Source organism: Eublepharis macularius, chromosome 4 (assembly GCF_028583425.1).
Source record: "Eublepharis macularius isolate TG4126 chromosome 4, MPM_Emac_v1.0, whole genome shotgun sequence".
In the NCBI taxonomy this organism is placed as follows: Eukaryota; Metazoa; Chordata; class Lepidosauria; order Squamata; family Eublepharidae; genus Eublepharis; species Eublepharis macularius.
This window is the reverse complement of record NC_072793.1, coordinates 76,513,317-76,526,661: the sequence shown is the minus strand read 5'-3', so window position 1 is coordinate 76,526,661 and position 13,345 is coordinate 76,513,317. Positions and strand designations below refer to the sequence as shown.

Below are 13,345 nucleotides of genomic sequence, written 5' to 3'. Positions count from 1 at the left end.
AGCCTGACAATTGGGACGACCAGCAGCTTTGTGAAGACCCTTGGCGCTGTGGCAAGGCCGAAGGGCATGGCGCAAAACTGGAAGTGCATGCCCTTGACACAGAATCTTAGGAACCGTCGATGAGGAGGAGCAACTGGCACGTGGAGGTAGGCCTCCGTCAGGTCCACCGATGTCAGGTATTCTCCCTGGCGTAGAGCTTCTGCAATGGAACGTAGGGTCTCCATCCTGAAATGCTGCAGCTTGATGAACTGGTTCACAAACTTCAAATCCAGGATGGACCTCCAGTCTCCGTTCCTTTTGGGCATGGTGAAGAAGATGGAGTATACCCCTGTTCCTTTCTCGTGTTGAGGTACCGGTTCCACGGCTCAGATGTCTAGCAAGTGACACACAGCCATGATTGTGATCGCTCTTCTGCTCGGGTCTTTCTTGAGCGGAGATATTAGGAATCGCTCCGGTGGAAGAGAGAATTCTATTAAGTAGCCAAATGAAACCACTTCCATGGCCCAGGCATCCGCCTGGGAATCTGCCCAGTTCTGGCGAAACAGAAGTAGTCTCCCTCCCACCGGGGCCTCCCTCGAGTCAGGGCTTCTGACCCTTGTCCTCTGTGTCTGGCCTGAAGCTGCGAGCTCCCATGGACTTGTGAGATTTGGATGAGAAGGCACCTCTGCGGGACTGTGATCTTGGAAAGGACCAGTTTCTCTTGGTCTCGTGCCGCTGTCTGGGTAAAGTATGGTTTGTCTTGAAGGACTGGAAGCGAAATGTGCGTCTCTCGTTCCCTCTGAGCGATCGGGGTAAGGCTTTCTTCTTGTCCTTTGTCTCCACTAGTATTCTGTCCAGTTGTTTACCAAACAACTTTCTCCCCTCGAATGGGTAGGATGTCAGGATGACCTTAGACTGAATGTCGGCTTGCCAAGCTCTAAGCCACAACATGCATCTAGTGACTGTAGCTGATGCCATGGCTCTGGCACAGAAGGACATTGCGTCCAGGGTGGCGTCAGCCGTAAACGTGCTTGCCTTCAGAATCCTACTTGCCCCCTCCAGGAGGCGCTTGTTGTTGTCGGGCAATAGTTGTATCAGACGTCTGGTCCAGACTACTGAGGCGCGCGAGACTGTAGATGCTATGGCCGAAGCTTTAATTGCCATGGCGAGAGCTTCATGAGTTCGCTTCAGAGCTATGTCACCCTTTTTGTCCAGACTGTCCTTTATAGCCCCTTGGCCATCTTCTGACAAAAGCCCATGGGATTGTAAAGCTGCCACTGGTGCATCCACAGCAGGAACCTGCAAGAGCTCAGTGGCAAAGGTAGGAAGAGAATACAACTTCTTAACATTATTACAGAAATGTCTGCAAGAAGCTGGAGTGGCCCACTCAGCCTTCAACTGTCTTTCATAGTATTCAGGGAAAGGAAAAACCTTGGACTTCCCCTCTGATCTAGGGAAAAATTCTTTATTCCCCTTTGGTCTGGATTTAGGTTCCCTAGGAGATGACTCTTCCTCCCCCTTGGATGGTTCTTGGAGCTCAAGGGCAGACAGGGTCTTTGCCAGGAGATATTGATAATCATCTGCCTGGAACAGTCTGTTTGATTGTTCAGAGCTAAAAGACTCTTCCTCCTGTTCTTCCTCAGAGAGGAAGTCCCCCCCATCCGAGTCCTTACTGGAGGAGGGAGCCTCCTCCAGCCAGCCCCTACCATCCCGTCATGTTGGCATAGGTTTTTCTTGCTGCCTTGGTAGGCCAAGGCGAAGTATAGTTGGATCTCCCCTGGGCATCCAGGCATCCCCTGGAGCAAGAAGGCTGAGGGGGCTGGGCTTGATCAGACTTACATAGGGCCAGGATCTCCTCCCTCATGGTCTGTCGCAGAAAACCCATCACTTCTGGGGGCATAGCAAGGTAAGAGGCACTTACTTGATTCTCCTGAACGTTCAATTCATGATTAAGTCCCATTTCTCCCGCCGGGAGGTTGGGAAGCGCGTCATTCGGCTTTGGCGGGAAAACGCCAGCCACGCTGTTGTTTGCCGCCAAAACGAAGCTCCCTCCGTCGCTGCTGCTAAAGGCCTCCTGGTTTAGACTTCTGGAGCTCCGGGGCTCTCCCTCTGCTGGAGACGAGGCCTTTTCTTTGAGGGCTGATCTTCTCCCAAAGGAATCTTCTCGCCGGGGAGCTGCTCAGCCTCGCAAGGCAAGCCGGCGCCGGCTGAGCACATCCCCGCCATCGGTAAGACAGCTCCTGGGGGATGGCTCGCCCTCTCTAAAAAACTCTCTTCAGAATCCGATGAGGCCGCCGAGGCCATTCTCAGTCTTCAATCCTCTCCTTGACACGTTCCAAACAGGAAGGTATAGGAGAAGAGAGCAGTGGAAGATAGAGAATTAAAGGTGAAAGAAAGAAAGAAAGAGGAAGAAATAGGAAAGGAAGATTATAGCATATAGACTGAATTAGGAAGGCAGTGAAGAGCTAGCCTAAGGCGAACTGCTCTCCCCTGGGGCAGGAAAGGAACTGGAAGGAAAGGGGGTATTCCCACATACATCCACAGGAAGAGGAAGAAAGATCAACTTTCCTGCCTCCCCGATTGGACGGTGGGAAACACCCAGGATGTCCTCCAACTCAGAGGGAGAACCGTTAGCCCACTTTACTTGAAATTTGTTGGGTCTTTAACAGATAGGAAGGAATAGGATTCCTGCAATTCTGATGTCATTTGTTTGAAAGACAGCCACTCTGGCTCCCCATAAAGAGTCCCTCATAAGGACTCATGGACCCAAATGAATTCTAGATTCTGCTCCACATAAAATAAATGGCTGCCAATTCTTAACTTGTCAAAGAGATTTTTCTTTCCAACAAATGCTTATACATTGTGATCTTATTCATAAACATGTTTTACCAATATTTTCTAAGCCACATGTCTATTGAAGATAATGCCTTCTGAGTATCGTTTTTTTTTTGTTAATAATAATGAAAACAATGGCTCCTAGACTCAACTGGGAGCCCGGGTTGCAGGCGACGCGGGGGAGGCAAGTGGGGAGATGGCATGGTGGCTGTCAAGATGTGGAGGGGTGAGGAATGACAAGGGGCCAGGGGAGCACACGCATGCACATCCGGTGCGGACCCCTGGTCTGGAAAGCTGGCCCCCACCCCTCAGCACTTTGAATGAACATTTTTCCATGTTGGAAAGCATCAATCTGACCCACCTACCACACTACAGTATTTGTACATAATTCTGCTATGCACACAGCACTGTACACTATCCTGAGCTCTTAGAGTAAGGGCAGGATAAAATACTTCATATCAAGAGAGGATGTTTAATCCTCTCTCCCAATGCTTCTTTCCATTGGTTAGTATTAAAGACACAGTCACCAGCTTAGGTCAGTAAATAGAATGCTGCTAATCATTCAACCCAAAATTTAGCTAGCCTCAGTGCTAGTTTGTTTCTTGACTGTCATTAATTTTATTGTTCCATTATGACTGTGGTTTCTTTATTGTTAGTTGAACAGATCTGGTAAAAGTTCAAATAAATAAATAAATAAAAATTGATGCAAAACTGAGGGGGGGCGGGAATACAGCAGAACTTGACATTTTCCCAACGCAGCATGAACTGCGGCTTCACCCAGCAACCCTACCCCAGTCTTCAAGCTCTCCAAATACTCTTTGCTAACGTTCTATGCAAGTCTTATCTGTTTTGGCTCTGAATTAAGAGACATTCTACTTTCAGTCAGTATTACAGATCCTATATTTTTGCATCCTTACATTCTCATATTTCTTGTTATTTCTATTGTAAAAAAATACATAATATTTCAACTGGAGTGCAGAAGATATAGTTTGCAAAACCTCATCAAAATTTACAGTGACATATGGAAGAGAAGTCTGTGCCACAAAAGAGCATTTCATTGGTTGTTACTGATCCTGTCCTAAATTTATACTATATACGTCTAAGCAGTAACAATTCCATACATCTAGGAATGTCATCCCTATTTCTATATCCTTAAAAGAATGAAAACGTAGTATAAAACATGATTTTTCCTGTATAGTAGAGTGCTTTATCCACTGTGGCTTGGTGATAAATATAAGCTCTCTCAGAGAGATAAGCATCCAAAATGCTGTTCATCTTTATTTCTTTTTAAAACCAGCCAATCTTGAACCAAGAAGAAATTGGAAAAATAAAATGAACTGATCTTGACAATATAAGACAGGATGCAATCATCCATCCAGACTCTTTGGGATATAGAAATAATATATCTGTTAAATTAGAGCTATAAAGTACATTGGAGTGGTGTTCTCTCACCCACTTAAGAGAGAAAGCAGGGAGAAAAACCCAATGTTTTCTCTTTTAAAGGTACAGAAAATGCCATCTTACAAATAATTACCAGTCAGACTTTGCATCTAAAATCTTATCATCCTGAGCATTAACTCACATAGACCTGAGTGGTTGTGCCCCTAGGACTACAGCTGCTTTCATAAGTAGATTACATGGACCAAGAGAAACCACTTTGTTGTATCCTCTGATTTTCAGTGTAAGCTAGAGTCACTGTGACATGCTGACAAAATTCTCTCACATTTCCTAACTTCGAAGTAGTAGTGTGGAAATTGAAAAGAAGAATGACAAACACCTTTTTTTTTCAAAACCAGGAAGTAACAAATTACAATTTGTCACAACTGAAAACAAAATTTAATATCTGGCACCAACAACTGTCTTCCACTTCTTTACATAAGAGTCATAACTATTCACTTAGGAAAATTAGTACTGATAACAACGAAGGACGTAGAATTCTACCCCTCAGAAGCTGGTAAGACTTCTTGACTTTCTTCCTTCAAATGAGAAAACAACATTTAATATCCCCTGTTTCTAGCTCTCACAGATTGCAGAAATTAAACCAGTCATCTAAAGTTAGAGGTGTTAACAAAGGCTGAGGCCTGTGCCATGAATTCCTTCTAACCTTATCTTTGCCTTTCAACCCATTGTCCCAGATGCCTAATTGTATCTTTTCCCAATAACATTAACTAAGTTAGTCATGTAAGTGAAACATATTAAGCATATTGCTGTATTCCTAACTGATTAGGAACATAGACTCTCTCTTTAATAATGCTATTTTATTTCTCTGTTTTGCAAAGTATTTTGGACTTTACAAGCCTAACAAAGAAACAAAATAAGTATTATTGTGTCATTTGGTAGATGATTCAATCTTTAAAACTAGGGCTCTTCCATCCCTAATTGTGAACATAACAAAACTTTACCACCACTTCAGCAAAATGCTAAGTAATGTAACATGTGTTCCTTCTTTAAATGGAAATGCATTTTAAACATTAAGTCAATGCCATTAAACAACCAACACAGAAGTCCCCCCCCCCAAATGGTAGCTTGTTCCTGTTGTATTTTTCTAGAAATATGGCATCTATGAATGAAACTTCTACAAGGTGAAATGACTTTAGGTTAGTTTAGTGGTATTCACTTTGAAGCTCAGCCACATTCACAATTATCACAAACCCAAAGAGCCACATGAATCCTGTATGCTCTCTAAACACACACATGCAATAATGTAAGATATAGCTATTAATATTAAATATGTAGCTGTACTTTTTTCAGGTACAAAACCATGTCATCTGTAGTAGAACAAGATTTGGATCCAGTAGCTCCTTACAGACCAACTAGATTTCCAGGGTATGAGATTTTAAGAGTCAAAGCTCCTTTCATCGGATTCTGTAGCTTCTTACGAAGGGGGCTTTGACTCTCAAAAATTTATTCTCTGGAAATCTAGTTGGTCTCTAAGGTGCTACTAGATCCAAAACTTGCTATGAACTTTTTAATTATCACAGCATCTCCTTTGAGCATGCTGAACCAGTGTACATCCTGTACATGGCAAGGAGATGATGAGAAAGCAGAAATGGAAGTAAAGCCTGCCCTGAGTGAGTCAGCAGCATTGTGTAACCTCTCTTTGCAAGAAGATTGTGCGTCCTTTACTTTCCTCTCTGCCTTCTCACTCTCTCCCTAGCATGAGCCACAGAAGTTCAGGTCAAAGAGTGTAATTGCAAAGGCAAGAAGAAAGAGGAGTAAAACCACCGATACATTACTGTGGCCGATACATTACTGTGGGTAGCTGCCATGGTGGTGGTAATTGTTTTACTCTCTTTTCTCTGCAGACAGAATTTCTGATAGAAATCCCTCCCATCTGTAAAAGTGTTCCACAAGATCCAAGCCTTTATCAAAAAATTGCTAGGGACACCTATAACTTTCAACCATAACGTAAAATAAACTGTAACTTGTGTATTTTCAATGCTAACTGTTTCATGGTAAGATAAAACTTGACCTTAAAATATACTGAAAGATGATTGCTTTAATATAACATACCAGAAAGGTGGTAACTTTCCATGGAAACTACTTATAACCGAGTCCTACAAATATATTTCCTCAAGGTCAAAGTCATTACTTTACCATCAAAATTCCTTTAAGCCCAACATGAACTGCACATAATGGTTCAACAAAGGTGTCATGTAAAACAACTGCTGTCCCAAGAACTTTTAAAAAGTTTGATCTGTCAAAAATTTATAATGCTGTGATAAAAAGAAAACAACCCTCCCGTCACAAAGGCTAGTATTTTATTTGCAACTGCAAAAATACCATACTTGCTTTCTCTAAATATTCTGTAAGATGCAATAAGTTAAATTGTGTATATTTGCTATACATGAGAGCCTCTGGTGCAATATGCAGTTTTCATGATGAGGTGGAATTCACTAATTTGCACCTGATTTCATTCATTCAAAACCTTTCTTTTTGGGACAAAAATACCAATTACAACCTACATGATTATTTAGACAACATGCATTATGGTGTATTCTTTATTTTGAAGCAACAAGCCTCAACTAAGCACAGTTCATCTCTAACTGTAAAACAGCACATTTTTGCTATTTGTTTTGAATGCTTAGTGGTTCTTTAAGTTAGTACAGTTCCCCACCCCACCCAAAAAGATTTTCCTGAAATTCTATAAACAGTGCATGACTATGTCAAACAACATAGTTGAATTCAATAATAATTAAGTATATTATTTACACTTGCATTATGTTGAGCATAATTTAATTGTAATTCTGTTAAGTGATGCATGAAGCAAATAATAAATTCATGCTTCATACAGTAATGGTTCTTTTGGTAAAAAGAAATCAGCTTAGGCAATCATACCATTTTTTAAGCATATGCACATACTACTTAGAACAATTTCTCTCATCAACTGTTGGGGGAATCATATGTGCTGAACACAACAAGACATATCCAGATATTGGATTCTTTTTTGTAAAGCTTTTGCAGATTTCAGTGAAGAAAAAACTCTAGATCAATGATCTTATATAATCAAGAGTAGCCAACTGGGAAAGGCAAAGAACAAACTTGTGAGAGATTTTTATTTGCAATAAAACAAACCCTAGACAAAAAAGATCTTTTCCTGATGCAGAACAATGTGCACATACACTTCTGGTTACCACATCATGATGATAACTATTCACTGGCTGTCAGTCAGTGTTTCTGTAGCTGTTATCCACAAAATATTCTTTTCACAAACTTTCTCCAAGCCACAACTCTGAATTAATAAGTATAAAGTCAATGGTACTATTTGTCTGCTGGAACAGAATCACTATAAAGATAAAGGAAAGAAAATAAAATCTGGGATAGGAGCTCATAAATATGTAACCATCTTGTACTGACACGGATAATGTCCTGGAGTCTACTTGAACTTGTGAGAGACTGGCTTCTTGCTGGCAGTATATATAAGAAATCATCACTAAATCAGAGGCAGAATGGTTTGAATTAAATTTATTACAACACTGGAACTAATGTAAGAGAAACATTGGAGAAGGTGCATGAAAAAGTGCTCCCTTTAACAGAAGGATTTGGAAAGTTCTGCTCAATGTATATAGATCTAAAAAAGGCAGTGATGTATTAATGACTTTATACATATTCTGAGAGAGAACCAATAATATTTCCACATTTTTTCCTACATGGAAATGTAAGTCATGTGGAATATTTTTACAGTTTGGAACTGCCATGAGAATTCATTACGATGGTCCTAACAGAATTCGGCTCTCCCAGCCGCGGCTCGCCGCGTAAGCTGGGAGCCGGCAATTGGAGCCCTTGGAAGGAGAAGGAGGCAGACTCCCTCCCTCTCCATCCGGGTTCTGGGAAGGGGCGGAGCTTGGCGCTTTTGTGCGCGTTCTGCCCCTTCCCGGCGTCAGATTTTTCAAGCGCTCGGCCCACCCACCTCACCCTGTTTTTAGTGCAGGAATAGCCGGCTGCTATTTATGGGCCAGGTAGGAATTTTTTCCCTCCTTCCCTGATTGGCATTGTGGAAGGGGGGTTTTTCGCCTACCTTGCACTAATGGCGGTGGTATGAGTATTGTTGGGTTTAGCCGTCGGTGATAGTGGCAGGAGTTTTTGGGAATAGGGTGCGGGCTGGTGAGCCCCTGTGGCATTCCCCAAGGTTGGGGAACAGGGTCTGCTGTTAGGGCGGTATGCATGGGCGGCTACCGTCAGGGAGGGCAGACGCCTGAGGGGATCCCCGGGAACAAGACCTCACCTCATGCTTGGCGGCTGGGGCGCAACAGGTGCTTGAGTGGGATCCCAGGGCCTAGCTGGCCGGGTTGCAGCCATTCAGGAGATGGCCTACACCCGGGGCATTGGGGGCTCGCCCAGACAGGCAAGGCGGTGGTCAGGTGCTGACCCCAGGGCTTGACCTGTACCGCTCAGTTAGCCCTTGCCGAATGTTATTGTTATGGTCATTTAATAAACGGCCCTTTTATCCAAGCCTGTGTCTGTCTCTTACTTCCGACTGGGGGTACAATTATTCAGCACTGGACAGCTCTCTACGCGGGATGAAGCAAAGACATTAATTAAAAGCTGAGGAAAGGCAAAGATGCTAAGTCACATTTTAAAGTGCTTAAGTGGAAAGAGATTTGTTGCAGGGTAGGAAATAGCAAAAAACCCCAAAACCCTAATTTGAAAAACACTGGGTATTTTATCATCATCTTTGCAACGTTTGGCAAATTCATGATTCAAGAGAATTTTAACACCCCAGTTCTGGTATGTATACATTCTACAGAGACGGTAGCAAGAAATTAAAGGCAAATTTATGTCTGAAGCAGCAGGTACCCATTACAGTCTGTAAAATGAAAAGTAGAGGATTAATTTGTGAGTTCCTTATCCTTTTAAGATAGTGGTTTCTAAATTTTTGGAACAATTAATAACTATCAACCCTCAACATTTTAGCCACAATGGTGGACCTACTGTGGTGGCAATCAGTCATGCCGGCAGTTCCTTGCTCTACTTGTTTATGCACGCTGTAATGATTTTATTTTGACTCTGCCTTATGTTACCTTAAACCTTTACTTCAGGAGGGCTCTGGTCACAACTAACACTCCTTTTTTTCTCCAAATAATCAGAGCTTCAAATGTTCTATACTTTATTCAGGCTTATACCTCAAGAACACCTTCCCTTTGGGGTCTGAATCCTACTGCTAACATCACCCGTGAAATTTTGTCCTGTGCGTGACATATATATTGTTGCCTCCCAAAAGGTTTTTGCTGGCAAAGGCTTTTGCCTTAGATCTATGCTATTTAACTGGTACAATAAGAAGGCTTGATATAGATGGTAGTTTGACAGAGCAGTCAGTGTGTGAGGGTGGTGGTGGGTTTTTTAAAAACAAAAGTAGAATTCATTTATAAGTACATTATCATGAGTTGCATAGCACTGATAAATAAACTGGTTTCACAACAGTTCTTAAGCTTGGTGGTTTCAAATCAGTTATATAGACATAAACCTAGTAACAAAGACTTATTTTCCACACAGAACTTCACTAAAAGAACAAACAGTCCTCTCATCCACACAGATATAGATTCACTCAGGCCTTTCCACACAGTTTGCCTGACCTAGATAGAATGAGGCCTTTCAAGCTTTCACAGAGTTTGCCTGACTAAGAATAAATACGTTCTCTGAGATACACACAGACATTCTCAGGCTTCGCACAGATTGCCTAACTTAACCAGAATCTCCTGGCTGGTTCTCTCTCCCTCAGAAACACAGAGACTCTCTTAGGCTTCACACAGTTTCACTGATTTGGCCAGAATGAACATTTTCTCTCAGCACACTGACTAAAAACTGCAGTTCACTTTGTCCCCTAGGGTACAACTACCGCCAATCACAGCAGATTCCATCCACCCATCCAGCCCCCTCCTTCTTTCCTCAGAGGCCTGCATTAAAACCCACAGTAACAAAGATAAAAATCCTACATTAACCAGCAGAAATAAAATAATCAATTGCATGCAAAACATTATGTAAGCAAACACAACTATAGTTAAATACATCATTCACTGAAAACCAACAACTACATCCACACAGCAACCCCAGGGCATAACTTGATGATGTAGCATCCTCAAAGACAACTCAGGGACACCACAGCCATTTTATCTCCAGAATTTTCTTGCTTAAAAATGCAAGAGGGGCACTGTTTTTAACAGCCCGAATTATTACAGCATCTGGGCTTCTGAAAAATGGCAGAGGGGACCAAGAGAATTCCTGAGGTAAAATGTCTGCACCATCCCCAGGTTGCCTCCAAGGATGTCATCTAGTTATACCCACAGTACATGTGCTCTCTAGACAACATATTCATTCTGCAATAGCCAGTGAGATGGGTTGATTATCATGGCTGTATGTGTCACCTGCAGACTGTTTACTCTAGGGACAGACAGAAATAAGCAGATCCATGTCCATGGGATTTCAAATGCTACAAACAGGCAGTAGAAGAGGACAATTCTGAATAAATGATTCAAGCTAAAATGTCATCTGGAAAATACAGTGACCAAATTTCTACTACTGTCATTATTTTTTTCCTGGAAAATACCAAATTTATTCAGTTATTATTCCAGAGTGAACACTTAAAGGATTAAAACTGGAATGATTCCATGCCTTTTTAAAAGTCATTTAGAATATAAGCCTCAGAGTATGATACTGATTAGGATAAGACCAGGTGACCCTCGTTCTGAGTAAAAAGAAGATTCTTATTTAAAGAAGTCTAAAATCTTGTTTTAAAAAACATAACTTAAGATCCTGGTGATAAATAATACAGAATGAGTGCAATATGAAATGGAGCATATACTATCAAAATAGTTCAGAAAACTTTAGTATCTTGCAAATATTTGATAATCACTGATAATATTTTAAATTTGGTTCCATTTTGAAAGGAAACTCATGATTAAGAAATTAATGGGATTATATTGCAATGGCAAAGGCTACAATTTCCTGTCAAAGATGAAAGAATCAAGAAAGGTTCTCACTCACACTAAGTATCATAAAGATTTAATATACAAAGTGCAAAGATATCAGTTATGATGAAATCAAGTTACAGACTCTGTTCAGGCATAACACAAAACCATGGACTATCACATCTCATTTCAACTACGGTTAGTTTGTGAAATCAGGATCTGCCTTGCAGACCATCATTCAAATCCATGTTTGTCTTGTTTTTCATTGCCTTCATTCTGTCCTCTGCATCCCTTACAGAGACCCATCCTGGCCTGCACTGAAGCAAGTACAGCACCAGGGAACAAACTCAAATCAAGTCACAGTGCATACATGTAAATATCAACCAACTTCAAACCATGGTTTCAGATGTGAATTTGATATACCATAACAAGCCATAGTTAGGAGGGTAGTCTGCATTCAGATATTCATTTTGAATATTAGTTTAATTAAACTATGATTTCACATAACATCTGGGCCAAGCAACAATATTTCAAAAACAGACTAATAAGAATAAAAGTACGCATATCTGCAAAACACAGACACATTGACTCAAGCTTGGAAAATCCTATGCAGCTGTTTTTCTTCATTCTTCAAAGTAGATAACAACAAATCTAGTATTGCATACCAGAGCAGATATCAATGAGGCTATCAAGGCAATTTGAATTAAGCCAGTACACAGCTTGTGAACCACGGAGTTAAATGATGCACGGCATCCATGTATTGTAGCCCTGCCTTTTTTTTTTTTTTGGCAAATCCGATGCAGCCATCAAAATCAAAAAAAGACTGAGCTACTAACATAATATGCTAACTTTGTCCATCATGATGACTTAGTCCTGATTAAAATTCTGCTTCAAAGTAGCAACCACTATACAGCTATAGCCACACACACACAAACACATAAATATTATCCAATTCACAATACAAGAATCAAATATGAAATCAATTGCTGCCCTTTGAAGTAGGAAAAAACTTGCTACAATAACCTTGGAAGCCACTAAATAATAACATAATAAGCATAATGGAGAACAGCAAGCTCAAACAAGGTCCTCTGTGACCAATTAAAAGAAAAGCAGCAGATGAGGATAGAACAATAAGGATGGGTAAGGTATCAGGCTGATACACATATCAGAAAACACATATATAAACACAAAAAGCAGTTTGGCGAAATTCTGGATTCCAGGGGGAGTGGGGGGGGGGGGTTTAGGGAAGGTCCTCAATCAAACCGAGTATGAATTGTATTATAATGCAATTATCAAGTCAGTCTTCAGTGCAGGGTATTACTGTCATGAGTGATGTCATAGTTTGTGAACAAAAAAATCTGCACCATTACCCTTGGTATCTCCTATAAAAGAATGGAGCCCCGTAATCAAGACTGGCAATGACAGCTGCTGCATGTGAGAGCAGACAAGTATAAGATTAATATGTTGGTGTCCACCAGAGTGCTCTTCTCTTTCTATTAACTTTTGGATAACAACAGAGACTATCTGAGGCTTGTAGGCTGAAGACAAAGACTTAAGAGAACATAATACATTTTCCCCTAACAAGGAACACGTGCAGGCATGAAACTTAATATGAAAAAAGAAGCTTAAGCTCACATCAAAACCATGTATCATAGGGTGTCACAAACAACCTAATACCATTGGCTGACTAAATAAAACAGGCACAGAAGGAAGCCTTACTGAAGAGGGATACAAGTAAAAAAATAAATAATTTTGTTAACATAAGAAAAAAAATAAAAATTCTAAAACAATCGTTTTAAGAAATGCGATCAAAGCTTCACTGAAAATGTCATTCTGATTTTTCATTTCATTATTATCTTGCATTTTCTTCTTTACAAAACCATCTTTTCTGTATTTTATGTTTATTGCTCACAGAAACACAAAGTGTTTGCATAGCACAATGAATAAGCTTTATAAAGCTTCACTGAAATCAAAGACGCAGTATATTGCAACTTGGTACATATGAGAGCACTAGAAAAGTAATAGAATTCTTCTACAGGTCAGGGTGTTCAAAATATAATACATCTGAGAAAAGCTAGGTATCACTTTGGGGTATCCAAATAATAAAATTCTAGTTGCCCAGGGAT

General features: G+C 40.9%; 1 protein-coding gene across 1 annotated transcript in view; it reads right to left on the bottom strand.

Annotated features, from left to right (window-relative positions):
* The window catches only part of SPOCK1 (SPARC (osteonectin), cwcv and kazal like domains proteoglycan 1), an 831,544-nt gene that overhangs the window by 804,149 nt on the left and 14,050 nt on the right, over nt 1-13,345 (bottom strand). The gene's annotated exons all lie outside the window — the stretch shown is intronic.